This window comes from Dermochelys coriacea, chromosome 3, assembly GCF_009764565.3.
Source record: "Dermochelys coriacea isolate rDerCor1 chromosome 3, rDerCor1.pri.v4, whole genome shotgun sequence".
Classification (NCBI taxonomy): Eukaryota; Metazoa; Chordata; order Testudines; family Dermochelyidae; genus Dermochelys; species Dermochelys coriacea.
In genome coordinates this window covers 61146967-61160886 of record NC_050070.1, presented here as the reverse complement: position 1 = coordinate 61160886, position 13920 = coordinate 61146967, and positions in this window count along the sequence as shown.

Genomic DNA, 13920 nt, shown 5'->3' with positions numbered 1-13920 from the left:
GTGGCCTGCGCTGTGCAGGAGGTCGGACTAGATGATCAGAATGGTCCCTTCTGACCTTAGTATCTATGAATTTAATAGTGCAAAGTGCCAGGTCATGCATTTAGGGACTAACAACAAGAATGTGTGCTATAAGATGGGGACGTATCAGTTGGAAATGAAAGAGGATAAAGACCTGTACGTATTGGTTGATCACAGGATGACTATGTGCTACGAATGTGAAAAAAGGCTAAGTCCTAGGATATATCAGGCAAGGTATTTCTAGTAGAGACAGGGAAGTGTTAGTTTCATTATACAAGGTGCTGGTGAGATCTCATCTGGATCTCATACTGTGTGCAATTCTAGTCTCCCGTATTTAAGAAAGATGAATTCAAACTGGAACAGGTACAGAGAAGGGCTATTAGGATGATCCAAGGAATTGAAAACCCACCTTATGAGATAAGAACTTGGCTTCTTTAGGCTAACCGAAAGAAGGCTGAGAGGTGATATGATTGCTCTCTCTAAATGCATCAGATGGGATAAACACCAGAAAGGGAGAGGAGTTATTTAAGTTAAGTGCCAATGTGGACACAAGAATGAATGGTTATAAACTGGCTATCAACGAGTTTAGGCTTGAAATTAGGCAAAGGTTTCTAACCATCAGAAGAGTGAAGTTCTGGAACAGCCTTCGAAGTGGAGCAGTGGGGGTAAAAAACCTAACTGGCTTCAAGACTGAGCCTGGTAAATTTATGGAGAGGATGGTATGATGAAATTGCCTACAATGGCATGCGGCCCATCTGCAACTGCTAGTAACAAATGTCCCTAATGGCCAAAGATGGAGCATTAGTTACTATGAAGAATTCTTTCCTAGGTGTCTGCCTAGTGGGTCTTGTCCACATGCTCAGGGTCTAACTGATCACCATATTTGGGGTCAGGGAAGGAATTTTCCCCTGAGTCAAATTAGCAGAGCCCTGGAGGGTTTTCTGCCTTCCTCTGCAGCATGGGTCACTTTCAGGTTTAAACCATAGGTGCTGGAACTAGGATTGCGGGGGGGTGCTGCAGCACCCCCTAACTTGAAGTGGTTTCCATTATGTACAGGGTTTACAGTTTGGTTCAATGGCTCTCAGCACCCCCACTATAAAAATTGTTCCAACACTGCTGGTTTAAACTAGTGTAAATGGTGAATTCTCTGTAACTTGAAGTCTTTAAACCATGATTTTAGGACTTCAGTAACCCAACCAGAGGTGAGGCTTCTATTATAGGAGTGGGTGGGTGGGTGGCCTGCAATGTGCAGGACGTCAGACTAGATGATTATGATCCCTTTTGACCTTAAAGTCTGTGAATCTAACACTGCAAATATTTTGTCACAGAGGCAACTGCAATGAAGTCAGTGACGTCTTGTTTTGCTGCTAGATTGACATAGGTAAGTAGACCAAAGAAGACATAAAAAGGACCAAATCTTCCATCATACCCTGGTATGGACCACAACGCAATGGTGCTTGCCTCTACAGACAAAATTCTCCACATAAATCCATAGGTGGATTTTGACTCCAATATTCCTCTGACCCTCAGAGAGATTTTGAACCCCTTACTCTCACTACTGATCAGCCATTCAGGGAGAGTAAAATATTCACAATCAGGTCAACAGGTGTGGACGCTCCCACCGACTTTAAGGAGCATGAAACTGTGTACTTTGCATGTATGAGCATTTTTCAGAAATATTATCTATTGTGTAAGAAGCAGTTACACAGGGAGGAAAGTATTTTCCCTAAACCTGTAAGCTCTTTCTATACAGTACATTCCTGATTATTGAAAGCTGACTTTCTGATTTGTCCACAACAAATATAGTAAATCCCCATTCTCTGCTTCATGATAGCAGAAGATCTCATTTGCTACTAAATCACTTGTATTGAAGTGGTCAGGTGTCCATTAAACCCAGTGCATGATCTTAAACTGAATAAATCTCTGTTTAGCTTTTGTCACAACCTTATGAGGAGTTAATAATATTCCCTTACTGATTCAGAAAACTGCCTCTGCAACTGAACTCCTATTAAACCTTAGATTGGTAAGTGCTGTCCTGTCATACAAATGCTCCATTACCATGAAATAGAAGTTCGAAGTAAGATGTGGCAGAGTTAGCAGGCTCACTAAATACAGTTATTATGGAAATTACAGTATACAATGATTTTGCCTTACAAAAGGCCCTGTTGTAGACTTACTATACTTTTCAGAGTTGCAGCCATGTTAGTCTGTATTCGCAAAAAGAAAAGGAGTACTTGTGGCACCTTAGAGACTAACAAATTTATTAGAGCATAAGCTTTCGTAAGTGAGCTGTAGCTCACGAAAGCTTATGCTCTAATAAATTTGTTAGTCTCTAAGGTGCCACAAGTACTCCTTTTCTTTTTACTATACTTTGTAGCCCCTTTATCTTTGGTGATACTAGTAAATAATAATAAATAATAATGCTTATAGCTAGTATCTATTAAGGAAAAACTTTGCCTCTGCTTAATAGTCTAGTGTATTATTATCTTTATATAGCATATCTGGTTATAGTATAAAATGTACAGTTTCCCCTTTGTTAGCATTTTGGCCAGTGGAATAGTGTTTCCAATTTTTCTCTTTTGAAGTCTTCCACGTCTCTTGCAATGCCATAAGAGTCTCATATTTCTCCCCATTTCAATACACCCACCCTAATTGTGCCCAAGGAAGACTGAATAGCCATTTTCTATTAGAGCCTATCAACACACTGCCTGAATCAGATTTCTGTAATTTTTATAACACCCAGAGCCTTTACTGGCCAGTTGCATGACAAGCCGGTACCCAAATCAAACCTGGATTTCTCAAATGGCAGTATTGACATTACCAGTAAGCCAACAGGAAGTCCTACTGACAATTTTCAGTGTGTTCACCCCCTATGGATTTTTTGCATGGTTTGAGCAATGTATTATTAAGATTCCAAATGAATGGATACGTTATATCATATCCAACAAAATCTTCATGAGGTTTGTCTCTTTCCTTGCTATCTGAATTCAAGTTTACAAAGATACATTCATTCTTATATTTACTTACTGTTATACTTGTGATAACACCTGGAATACTGAATCAAGTTCAGGGCTCCATTGTGTAAGCCACTGTACTAACATAATTTATAATCTTCAGAAGCTATGACTATCTATTCTTTTCTATTTTTTAATTTATTCCTATAAGAATAAGGACTGGGTTAGATAAAATATTTAAAATGTGTAAACTATTAGATACCATATTACCTTTTAGAAGACAGTAACTAAAATGATGGGCTAGAGGGATTGATTTATGAGAACAGATTAAAAGAATTAAGGGCCAGAATCTGAGCTCCATTAAATATAAAAGATGTAGGCCCTCTTATACCAGCAAAAGGTTGGACCCTATATATGCATGGTATGGCTAGGCAATGAGTAAATGGGGGATATATGATCACAGTTAACATGAAGAAAATGAAGAATGTTTAAGGTGGTTTAAGAATTTAAAACCAAGGGGTAACAGGATGAAATTAAGATATAATTTAAGATGAATATCAGGAAAATCTTGCCAAAGATGGTATCTATTAGTCTACAAAATTTCTCAAGGAAATGACAGAAGCCCCATTATTTGAAACATTTAAAACTAGAATGGACATAGCTCATGAGACTATACTGTAGGCAACAATCTGTCTTTGGCAGGGGCCCTGGCCTACGTGACCTAACAGATCTTTTTTCCACAATTAACTTGTATAAAGCCTATGTTCCTATAGTTTTCTGTACTGAAAAGTTGGAAAGGGTTCAGAGAAGAGCTACACGCATGATTCAAGATCTGGAGCACCCAACTTACAATAAGAGACTTGAAGAGATCAGTCTACTTCACTTATCAAAAAGTGGTTAAGAGGCACTTGATCACAGTCTACAGAGACCTACACAGGTAGAAGACATCTGATACTAGAGGGCTGTTCAATCTAGCAGATAAAGGCATACAAAATCCAATGGCTGGAAGAGAAAGTCATCAACGTTCAAACTAGAAATAAAACAGATTTTTTAACAGTTAAGGCAATTTACCACTGGAATAGTTTAACAAAGGACATAGTAGATTCTCTATCACTTGGAGTCATTGAATCAGGATTGCGTGTCTTTCTAAACAGGTGCTCTAGTTCAGTAACAAGTTATTGGGCTCAATACCTGAATCACTTGGAGAAATAATATGGCCTGTGCTATGCAAGCAGTCAGAATAAAGCAGTGATACTCAAACCTCACTGGTTCAGGAACCAAATTAGAAATCAAAAGAACCACAGTAGTGTGAATTCTTTGCTTCATTTACTATTTTTATATATCTCTATAATATTCTCACAGAAAAATGACTGACCAAATATTATTATTTTAACTACAATCGGTTAATAACACAGTAAAAGCATCTTGATTGGTTAATAATTAAATCACAGTGTTTTAATATCATGTGCTGCAAAGAGCTGCAGGAGACAAAGTAAAGAGCCACTAATGGCTCGCGAGCCTCAGTCTGAGTATCCCTAGACTAAAGGATCATAATGCACCCCTGTGGTCTTGAAATCTGTGAATCGTCTATAAATTACAATAGGTCTAGGAATTGTGAATGTATCTCCCTAAAATAGAAAGTGATCTGTTCTAGATTTTCTCAATCTGCCTTCCTAGTATACCATTTGGTTACATTTAACTTACTTTGCCTTTACCAAAATCACCATCTTTGTCACTACAGTAGCTCAATTAAAAAAAAATCCTATTGCCGCTTACCTATGTTTTAACAGTGTCCAAAACACCTGTTATCAATATTTTAGAATCAACTGGGCTCCTCATTTTATGAATCATAGTAATTCTGTTTTGCTTTCTTCCAAGGATGTTTTACAAAAATCAGATAATGCCAAAACCTATATTATCTTTTTCACCTATGCCAAGGGGAAGCAAGGAGTGCCCTTTCCAGCCCTTTCCACTAATATAGACCGTGGTCCAGTTCAGCAACCTTTGTGGGGTTCCACAGAAGGCTAATAGCATGGAGAAGGCTGAGCCCTTCCTTCTATTTGTGAATTCTGTGCATGGATGATTGTGTCTGTGTGTGTATTTGAATTGGGACTCAAGTTTTACTCAAGTCTAGCTCAGGCAAATCTCCCCATGAACCAATAGCATGAGACTTTGTCTTGACCCACTATTTCTTTCAAGTTTGTTGTATTAATTCGTAACCATTTTATCTCATTTAATCCCTATTTCAATTTGTCTCCAGTCTGAAAAAAATGGCACTGTCCATTCTTTAGATACTGACATTATCTCCAAACTCTTTTTTCCTATGGGCTCTAGGTAGGTATCTGCCCCAGCTCTTTAAGTTTCAGTGAGTCAAGAAATGCAGTTTGCAATCCTGGTATAAATAACAGTGTATGCAGAATTCAACTGAAAAGGAATGTGATTGTGTTGGTTACATAATAGCAAAGGTTGGACTTGATTATGTAAAGAAATGCATTTGGTGCCCTTAGACCTTCCATGGATTATTTGCAATACTCTCATGTTCCTACATTTCAAAATAGCCTTTCCTTGGAGGTCACATGCACTCTGTGAATCCCCATTAGAATTTTGTGTAATTTAGTAAAACCACTCCCTGTGTAATCTACTATTTTTCATTATAAAGAGTTAGTATTATCTAAAGTAGTTCATTAAATATCCTCAGGTTACTCTATCACTCTCCTTGCAATCTGCTGTGCCTTCCCTGTGTTTATATCATTTTAAAATCAAAGTGACTAGTATGACACACACTGGCCTGATTTAGAATCTTTAGCAGAGGATTAAAACCAAGATCCACCTAGCCCATTCCCTGCTTTTAATCTTCCTCTTAATTTATTCTGATCTTTTGCCAGTATTTTTATTAGGCATCCAAGTGATTTGTTTCTTCATTTTATTGACATTAAGTCTGTGATAAAGCTTTAGGGCAAAATTCAATGGGACTTACATACACATAAATGACAATGAAGTGGGTTGCAAATCTGCAGGCCAGTTGGACCAGTGTACCTGAGAACAGAATTTGATCCTGAGCAAGAAATAAAGTTCCAAGGGAATGAGCAAGACCCAATAATGGAGAGTTGCAGAAATAACTAACTAAAAAAAAAACCCTGCATGCTTCAACAGTTCCTCAATAGAAGAAATGAGCTTCTTGGATTATCCTGTTCTAATAGTTTTCATCTGATAGAATCCAAGTTAAAAGCCTGCTTTTGCCAAGGGATATAAAAGTAAATGTGCATCACCTCTAGTGTTCAGGAGTATACATCCTCAGTATTGTTTCAGCAGGATAATCATGAGGCAGTAAATAATAGACTGAGCCCCACATGAACATCTCATCCAAGGATGACATCTTGGAGAACTCCGGGAACTTAATAGCAATCAAAACAGTGAAGAAAGAAGGCAATCATGCAAAAAACATGTCTTTTGAAGGGAAGGTGACTTATTTAATCCTACAGAAGAATTGCAAACCTCTTGACAACACCAAGTGACAAAGTGCGCCTATTGCAGAAACTAAAATTATTGCAAACTTGCAGGATTTATGTCAAAGCAAGTCAATAAGCTTCTCATAATATAGGAACTTTCAGCCATTGAATCTTCAAGGGGCATTCACATTTTAACACATTACAATGATAAGAATAAATAGCAGGCAGTGCTATGTATATCATTTAAAAACTGATTGCTTAGGATGAAACTGTGAAGGCCTTATATTCAGTACTTATTCGAGAAAACATTCCTTGAAGAAGCCCTGGAGATTTGGTCTCTGGAGGCAGATGCTGAGCAATTGAGAAGAGGGGCAGGGAGATTCTATTTGCTGCTGTCCTGTCCAAAAGCACAACCCACAATCCTGCCTCTTTAAGAACATCCTCTGTTTATCTGAGGAGGGGAAATTACACTATGTTTCACATTTAAGTTATCCTCCTGCCCTTTAAATCTTTACACTTCAGAAAAGCAGAATTGCCATAGATGTGAACAAGCTGACACATGCCACCTCTCAGGAGGATGCCCTGACATCCCATTCTCATTTTGAATTAGTTACATAAAGAAAGCACGACACAATTTTCCTCCCCAAACAGCAAAATACTTCTATATTCCCCAGATGGAAAATATGTAATAAGCCACAAGGCAATTTTTACAGGAAAACGGAAATTGATTCCATCAAGTCCAATATCCTGTCTCTGACAGTGGCTAGTACCAGATGTTTTACAGATGCAATAAACCCCAGAAGATATGTCCATGTTTGACTCACAATAATTGTTCCAGAAGACAAATGTTTGTTTCTGGTCACGTTTCACTGTAGGACTTAGCCTAGGGTAACACGTGGCCATGAAAAAATGTCTGAAGTGTCTACATTAGAATTTACTATTGTGTCAGTTAATGAATTAGTTGGCAATCAATTAGCAAGAGTTGCAGCACAACCAAAAACTCTAGTCATTTTTCTAACCTCTTGTCAGTTAATGGTTGGCTTATACCCCATCTAATGTGTTCATAATCCTATCTAATATAATGGTATGATCACCTGTATAAACGTCTAATCCTATTTTGAATTCCACTAGATGCTTGGAATCAGTGATGTCTATAAGCAATATAAAGAACATAGTTATTTTATGTACATTCCACTTTGTAAACTATACCTTAGAGGGAAGTAAAAAGTTTTGGCCAACAAGGGAAAGAAAAAATGGTACAATTCATGTCCAAAATATAGATCCAAAAATGAATAAAGGAGCCTAAATCTGCCTTCTGCTATGTGAAACCGAGGGCAGAATTTACTATAATCTTTAAAGTCCAGTGCATTCTGAAGAACACACCCACAGGAGAGATATTTTGGAAGGTCAGTAGAGATAATAGCAACCTTTATCTTGACAGGGTTCTGACCTGAGAACTGAATATTTTAGTCTGATCTCTTCCTGTAAGGAAAGAAAAATAGAAGCTGACCTTGTCTAACTAAGAAAGATATATACATATATTTGAAAATACATCTATGAGAAATATAGATGGGATAAATAAATAAATAAAATGTGGGGGGAAATAGTAGGCCAGATCCTTGGCTGGCATAAACTGGCACAGTTCCACTGAAGTCACTCGAGCTACATTAATGCCCTTATTCCCCTCAAATAAATTGAAATATTTATTCTTACAACCAGAGGGTGAAGAGTTACATTACTTTCAATATTTGAGAGAACCTTAAACTCATTTCAGGGAAATTGTATATACTCATTGAAGAGTTTCCAGTAATGTTTCATGGACGTCTGGTCTCCCATCCCAGTGGGCTGCAGAAAGAACTGTGGCTACATCACATCCTTTGATAATTGCACACCCCTTTGACAGATTAGGTTCCATACTTGGCAACATCTATACTTGCATTTTTTATGTGAGACTGAGTCCAAGACCTGATTGTATTGGATCTGACTGGCTTGCAGAGAATCTGCAGCTGTCATAAAAAGGATGGCTAAATCAGCTGTTCTTTCACTAGATCTTTCAGTATAGCTTCAGGATAGGAAAGGACACATAAGCATGGATCTTTCCCAACAAGACAATATAGAGTAGTATGTGGGTACTGTCAGTATGAGTTATAATCTTCCCTGATGTTGTATTTGTGGGCTTGGATTTTTCTTCATCAATGGTTTTCAAAAGAGCCAGTTCTGACACTCCAGCTAACCAATATAAAGCCAAAAGCTATAAAAAATTAGGAGTTAAGTCTGGTTACCTCCACAAAAAAAAAAAAAGAAGCTGTGGTGAAAGCATATATATATTAACATTAGCAGTGTGCTTAATATATGTTACCTTTTTGCCTACATAGATATTCACTAGGGATTTAGAAATGCCAGAGCCTCATCTAGAGTAAATCAGCTTAGCTCCTCTGAAGTCAATGGAACTCTGCTGCTTTACACCAACTGAGGAGCTGGCCCTTAATTTCCAGTATTACTATTTCTTTGCTTTGATTTACAGCAATGAACACATTCCCTGTGCATTTTGTTCTCTCTTGATTTGTTGTCTTTTTAAAACACATATGAAGAATTCAGTGAAGTGTTTCCAAAGTGTTGCTGTTTCGGAGCTTCACTATTGGAGATTTTTTAAAACAACTGTAGATCCTGAAACTAAGTCTTTGCAGATTTTCTCCTCTAAAGGGAGGCAACTTTATACCTGATTTAAAGTGAAATAAGCTTTAGCCCCTCTGATATCCACTTCATAACTGATGTTGGAAGGTTTACCTTTTGTCAAGTCTCAGCATAGAATGCTGGACAAATACCTTTCAAATTAGGTGCCTCCAGGTAGTCCAGATTTGGAGTCCTCACTACCCAACTTTACTTCCTCTTACAGCTTTACCATCAGGTTCTGGGAGATGGTGAGAAGCTGGCCTACATGCTGAACAGGTATCTAGCTCTTCTTTCGAATAAAGAGTTCTGCATTAAAAGGATAGTTCACCCATGCTAACTACTTAGCACATAAGTGTACACTGATATCTGAAAGTTTAGGGATGGGAACCATTTTCTATGGTCCATTCCACAAGGACCAGCATAAAATTCATTACTTCTCCTGCTGAGCGTCAAACATTGACTACCTAAAATGCATAATTTGTGACAGTCTAAACTATGAGGATGGTCCCTCCTCAGGGAACATTGCTTATGAGGGGCCTGGAGAAAGGGCAGAGCTTTCACTGGAGTTACTGTACATGCTGCTCCCCAACTAGATCTGGAGGCTCTCATAAGAAAAGTCTGTCTTAGAAGATACCTGTGATTATGATGGGACTACTTCTGTTTCCAGCTGAGTGTCTTTTTTTCTGTTCTGTTGCCAGGAGATCATTGGCCAGCCTAGAAGGAGGAGATGGCGGGTTGGCCTGAGGTGGTCATGTAGCATTTGCTAAAACTCCATGCATAATAAACTGAACATCATCTGTGAGTCCTGTTTAGGTTGAAGGGGAAGCAGTCACTGAGCATTGACACCACTTCCATGAGCTGGAGGAAGCCAGTTAGGCAGACTGCAGTGTCTGGAGATGAAGTGGCAGAGAATGCGCAAGGGAGGATTGAGTCCTCTTATCACTTGACTCTGGATGTCCAGTTGAAAAGAAATTTGTAATGCAAGATAAACCCTATTTATAGGAAGTTTGAGTGTCAACTGCACCTATGGATGCTCTGATTTTCCTAACTGGACAAATTTAAAGAAAAAAGTGATAATTCAAATAATATCAGCTTTATTCCTCTGTTTAAAGAGTCCAATTAAGTGTGAGTGTGTATGTGTCTGTGTGAAAAAGAGTGTAAGCATGAGCACATGTGCTTGTTTCTTTTTATAGGACTTTAGAGTCAAAATCAAAACCATCCCCAGCTGTTCCTCATAATTAAATTTTAGTAACTCAAGCTGGGTGTTTTTATTTTGACTAGTGATTTAAAAGTGTTGGCATTTAAATGGCCTCATCTATATTTCAAAGTTAACATTAGGAAACTTCACACATATTTTGGTGGTGTTTGTCTGCTGGCAAACTCAACCAAATACTAATATAAGTATAAGGGAGGCTTAAGTTGTGTCTAGAGCCTTATACACTGGAGTGACTTAAAGCCTAAGGGAACACAACAAAATCCATAGGTTCTAATCCCACAGTCTGATTCATAGAGACAGACCTATGAACCTATGCAGAGCCCTGTTGACTCCAAATGGGTGAAAAGATCCACCTTCACAGAGCTGATTATGGGCTTAGACTTTTAGTTTGTGATATTCATAGGATTGTTCCTACATGTCTGCCTTTCTCTCTGACTTCTTCACAAGTCACCGACCCAAGTTCGTGCCACATCAATCACCATATGCTGGCAGTTTGCAATAAAATAACCAGAATATTATCTTTTTTTTCACTTGCAGTTCCTTTATTCAGCTATTTTAATAGGTCAAGATGTGGATAAAAGAAATATAAGAACTATTACCCCAACAGAATGAAATTACTATTTATGCATTCCTCTGTGTAAAACCCAAAAGCTGCAAGAAGTTGAATCTCTTTCCATAAGCATCTTTTAAGGCACAGTTGAAAAGAAAAGAAGGTTGCGAGAGTTTCTGCCTATTGCTTTGAAATGCAGGTTTCAGTGTGATGGCATAACTATGGATTAGAATCATTCATGTGATAATATATGTGATAATAAGATTCAAATTATTGTGCTGATTGAAACTCCGGGATAAGATGACCCTTGCCAATAATTTCTTGAAGATCCTGCTATCATCCTGTTTCCTGCCTCCATCAATTCTTGGCTCTGTGGGAGTCCATCATGTAACAGCACTCAGACTGTGCACTCCTTGGGTGGAGAGAGAATAAAAGACACCCTTGAAAGTCTGCAGCATCTTTCACTATGGCCCAGATCCTGAGAATCAGTATTCAGCCCAAAGAGAATAGATGCAGTTTTCCAAAGTTTTCTTTCCCCTTTTTACCAGGAATCCCTATGGAGTAGCTCCACAGCCTGGGTGGGAACATTCCTTCTCCCCGGGCTCCTCCATGGAGATCATTAGTACATAACCTGCTACAGTGAGCCCAGTTAGGAAGTTGTCTTTTACCTTATTGCCTGAAAGTAAGATATTGCCAGTTCAAGCAGTATTCCCAGTAAGAAATATAGGGTATATTTGCTGAAATAAGTGGGGACAAATATGGGGGCCCAATTATTCCCTGGTGAAACTCTAGTGAAATCATTGAAATTACACCAGTGATGGTTTTGGACCTGGATGAATACACTCTTGATCATAAGATTCAGCGTTGTATAGCATAACTTTAAAAACGTGAGAAGGAAAGACATTTCCTGCCAAACAAACAGGGGACCAATGACTGATGAATATCGATGTATAATACCGAGAATTAAGAAAGAAGGACAACCGCAAAACACCCTCAGAGGAACAAGAACTTTTTATAATAAGGGTAAACAACTGCATTAGAGAGGCCAGAGCTCATTCTCCAGCCACCTAGTATTTATCTTGATTAAAGGTTAAATTGGAGGTCATAAGATTAGAACGTTACTGTTGAACGAAATGGGGTTGTAAGAGAAGAGAGACTTTCCACCGAAGGAAGACATGCTGCTGCAAAACAGAAACAGTTTTTGAAATTAAAATCAATTGGGTATCACAAGTTGGCCCTTCTCGGGAGAATTCGGAGTGGGTATTCAGAGGAAAGTTGCCTACAGGAGTTTAATCAAAATCAATAGAAAATGTTAAATGGGAGAGGGGGAACTTATGCTGCCACATGAAGAACTCACATTGTAAAACCTCTTCCCACTGAAAAGAGTCCCGAAGAATACCAAAGGCTCTATATTATTATTTGTTATTAGTAACGATCAACGAATCAACGATCAACCTCGTTGTGCTAGGCAATGTTGAAGCATGTACATAAAACAGTCCCTAAGCCAAAGGGTGGGAAACCAAGCTTCACTGATGTAAAGACTGAGGGCCAGTATTCTACCCTCATTTACATCCGTAAAAGAGTAATTAAGCAGTGATTGAATTTACCCCCTATATAACATGTGGACATGGGCTAATCACTCACTGCTAAATTGTCAAGGAATACATTCCCAGTGTGAAGTGCAGTTAAATACACCGTTGTGTGTAGATACAAAATAAAATACTTTCATAAAAACAACTTCTGGCCTTTTAATCAAGTGCATACTTTACATCAATAGTTTAATCAAGTGCATACTTTATATCAATAGTACATTAATCGTGGCTATATCGATTGGTTCCGTGCTGAAAAAGTGGCAAACGTCAGAGGCTGATGCTTGGGAGTGAATAGGGACGATATATACTGCGACCAGAAGCCAATGCCAGTACAGCCAAACTTTGACTATCAAAACTCCAATTAACTCAAACTCTCATCTTTGCCAAGATTTTGATTGAAGCTCTAGTTCTGCAGAGTTTCTAACTAGATGATTTCAGTGAGGCTAGGACTGGGCCTTTATGGCTTGACTTTCAAAATGCCGAGCACCCGTACCTTCCACCGACTTGTGGGTGCTCAATACTTCCGAAAGGTATGCCAACCTGTCTGGAGGGTGCAGAGGGGGGACTGAGCCCCTGCATGTCTTGCTGTCCAGCATCACTGCCTTTCTCGGGCTGACATTCCGTATGGACGCTAGCCTGTTTCAGAAGGTCTCTTTCCTGGACAGTTCCCTACCGACGGGAGCTCTTTCAGCGCACACCCAGCCTGCAAAGTCACGGTAGCTCTGTGCAACTTTTTCTCTGAGCTTCTATTTGGGGAGCTTTCTTACAAGTTTCCTCCCTCCCTTCGTTTATATTTGCACATCCCGGCTTCTCAGCCTGCCACCCTTTGACTGGACACATAGTCTTGTCTGGTGTGCCTGTCTCGTCTTACAAGACTTTTCGAGTTCTCTTAAAGCTGCACCACTGGTCAGGTGGGGGAGTGTATAAACAGGAGGAAATGGCTCTATAATTCTGTGCCAAAGCCGTGGGCTATGATTCTGGCTCTCTCTCTATATATCAGCTTACTTCTAAATGCTCCTTGCTTTCCAGAATTGTCCTCTAAAAGCATTTCACTGTGAGCACACCTGAAAACACCCACTAAAAGAGAAGGGTCATCAGCAAGAGGAAGGTGCTAACCCCTTCAGCTCTTGACATTTTACCTGGCCCACTGCACAGAACAAGCGGCTGGCTATTTATTCGCTGGGCGACAAGAGCAAACGTGCAGCTGCAGAGTGCGGGCTGCACCTGGATCACCAACCTGCTCCCTTGAACAAAAGGCTTCCTGGAGGTGGCGGTGACTTTGAGGACTCAGCACTCCCGGAGAACAAGAGCAGAGTTTGCCAGCTAAAGATTGACAGTTTCAATTGCCAGACGTTTCAGAGTAGCAGCCGTGTTAGTCTGTATTCGCAAAAAGAAAAGGAGTACTTGTGGCACCTTAGAGACTAACAAATTTATTAGAGCATAAGCTTTCGTGAGCTACAGCTCACTT